A 2,915-nucleotide genomic window follows, 5' to 3' on the forward strand; every position below is an offset into this window, starting at 1 on the left:
AGTGTATCAGAATAACGTTTTTTTTCTTGTATTGAGGGTCTTTTTTGTAGCAAAAGCCCAGCAGGAACTTATTTTCATATTATGCCACACCCCCTAACATCGCCATTGTTTAGCATAGGGCATTTTTGTAGAAAATGCCCAGCAGAAGCTCATTTGCATATCAGGCCACACCTCCTGATGCCAAGCCAGCCGGAACTGCATTCCCGCTAAAAAAAAAAAGACCTGCTTGTATTGATATACTCAAATAAGGGATATGGGCTGTTTATCTCATTACATATATATACTAACTAGGGTTGCCAATCCCCAGGTGGGGGCAGGGGATCCCCCGGTTTGGAGGCCCTCCCCCCGCTTCAGGGTCATCAGAAAGCGGGGGGGAGGGGGGGAGGGGAGGGAAATGTCTGCTGGGAACTCTGTTATTCTCTTATGAAGATTTATTCCCATGGAAAATCATGAAGAATCGATCTGTAGGTATCTGGGGCTCTGGGGGGGGTGCTGGTTTTTTGGGTAGAGACACCACATTTTCAGTATAGCATCTAGTGCCTCTCCCCAAAATACCCACCAAGTTTCAAAAAGATTGGACCAGCCAAGATCAAGGCTGTGACAAGCATAATTGAACTCCAAAGGGAGTTCTGGCCATCGCATTTAAAGGGACGGCACACCTTTTCAATGCCTTCCTTCCATAGGAAATAATGAAGGATAGGGGCACCTTCTTTTGGGGCTCATAGAATTGGACTCCCTGGTCCAACCTTTTTGAAACTTTGGGGATATTTTGGGGAGAGGCACTAGATGCTGTACTGAAATTTTGGTGCCTCTAAAAAACAGCCCCCCCAGAGCCCCAGATACCCGCGGATCAATTCTCCATGATTTTCTATGGGAATAAATCTCCATAGGGAATAACAGAGTTCCCAGCAGACATTTCCCTTCCCTCCTCCCCCCCCCCTGCTTTCTGACGACCCTAAAGCGGGGGGAGGGCCTCCAAACCGGGGGATCCCCTGCCCCCACCTGGGGATTGGCAACCCTAGTGATGCTACGGGTATAGACAGATTTTGATTAATGGAAGAGATATCTGTGGCTAGGAGCCATGGTGACTAAAGGGAACCTCCACATTCATAGGCTGTGAGCCTCTGAAGATGACTGAGAAGACAAAGCCTCTGTCTCTTTGTTGGCCTCCCATAGTAACCACTTGGCCACTGTGCAAAACAGGAGGATACTTCACTAAATGTCCCACTGGTCCAGTCTAGCATGGCTGTTCTTATGCTCCCTTCCATGTAAATCCAGATCACCCTTTTAAACCCTGACTCCACTCCTCAAGAGTGGGGAAGATCCCTCACACACTCCCTCTCAATAGGTTAATAAGATTAAGGCTGCTCCAACAAGAGGTCTGTTGGAGAGGGGTATATCTGGCACTTGCTGCTTCCATAGACTTGCAGACTGCTGTTGCCTTTAGTTCTAAAGAAACATGCCTAGGACCAAGTTTGTGAGTTACAAAGACAGACTGCAAGTCATTAGTGGCATATTCTTGAGTAAACACATTTAGGAGTCTGCAGCCCTTTGGTAAATCCCATGGTTGCAATCTATGCTTACTTACAGAGGAGTAAACCCCACTGAAGTCAACAGGATTTAACCTCAAGTAAAATGGCATTGAGTTTTGACTAGGGTTGCCAATCCCCAGGTGGGGGCAGGGGATCCCCCGGTTTGAAGGCCCTCCCCCCCCCGCTTCAGGGTCATCAGAAAGTGGGGGAGGGGAGGGATATGTCTGCTGGGAACTCTGTTATTCCCTATGGAGATTTATTCCATAGAAAATCATGGAGAATTGATCTGCCGGTATCTGGGGCTCTGGAGTGGCTGCTTTTTGGGGTAGAGGCACCAGATTTTCAGTATAGCATCTAGTGCCTCTCCCCAAAATACCCTCCAAGTTTCAAAAGGATTGGACCAGGGGGTCCAATTCTATGAGCCCCCAAAGAAGGTGCCCCTATCCTTCATTATTTCCTATGGAAGGAAGGAATTGAAAAAGTGTGCTGTCCCTTTAAATGTGATGGCCAGAACTCCCTTTGGAGTTCAATTATGCTTGTCACAGCCTTGATCTTGGCTCCACCCCTAATGTCTCCTGGTTCCACCCCCAAAGTCTCCTGGCTCCACCCCCAAAGTCCCCAGATATTTCTTGAATTGGACTTGGCAACCTTAGTTTTGACTGAAAATATTTGCTTTCTGCATCCAGGATTTCGATGGAGAATGAGGAAAAATAGTTTTTCACTCAAGAGCATGATTCTGTGTATGTTTGCTCTGAAGTAGTCTATGGAACAAAGCACATAGAATTCCAGTCTGTCCTTTATTATGTGAGGCCTGAAACAAAGTCAGGGATTCTCAATCGAGTCCTTATTTTATTTTGTACATTTTAATCTCACCTTTCCTCCAAGAAGCTCAGGGCACCATAACATTGCTAGGCAGTCCTCTCTTTTATCCTCACAGCAGCAGCCCTGTGAGTAGGGTTGCCAACTGCAGGAGAGAGAAGATGTCCTGTCCCTTTAATGGGATTCTGTTTACCAGGGGATGATATTGCTGTCTTTGGGGAAAGCGTCACCTGCCCATTTCTACACATAAACTTTTATTAAAGGGACAGGACAGCATTCTCCAGTGGACAACCCTACCCAAGAGGTTGATTAGGCTCAGAGAGAGTGGCCCAGTCACAGCAGACTGGGATGATCTGAACCTGGGCCTCTCAGATCTTAGTCTGAAATTGCACACCATGCTCTCTGTCCTGGGAAGGTTAGTAGAGACCCCAAAATATACACACACTTTTCCTCTGTCTCCACCCACAAAAACATCAGCCCCTTTAAGCAGAAGTATATGCATTCAGAATAACTGTCCCTTTTACTCTTTTCTCTATAGAAACAATAGCTGCCTGATCCAGAGTT

The sequence above is a fragment of the Heteronotia binoei genome, chromosome 17 (genome assembly GCF_032191835.1).
Source record: "Heteronotia binoei isolate CCM8104 ecotype False Entrance Well chromosome 17, APGP_CSIRO_Hbin_v1, whole genome shotgun sequence".
NCBI lineage: Eukaryota > Metazoa > Chordata > Lepidosauria > Squamata > Gekkonidae > Heteronotia > Heteronotia binoei.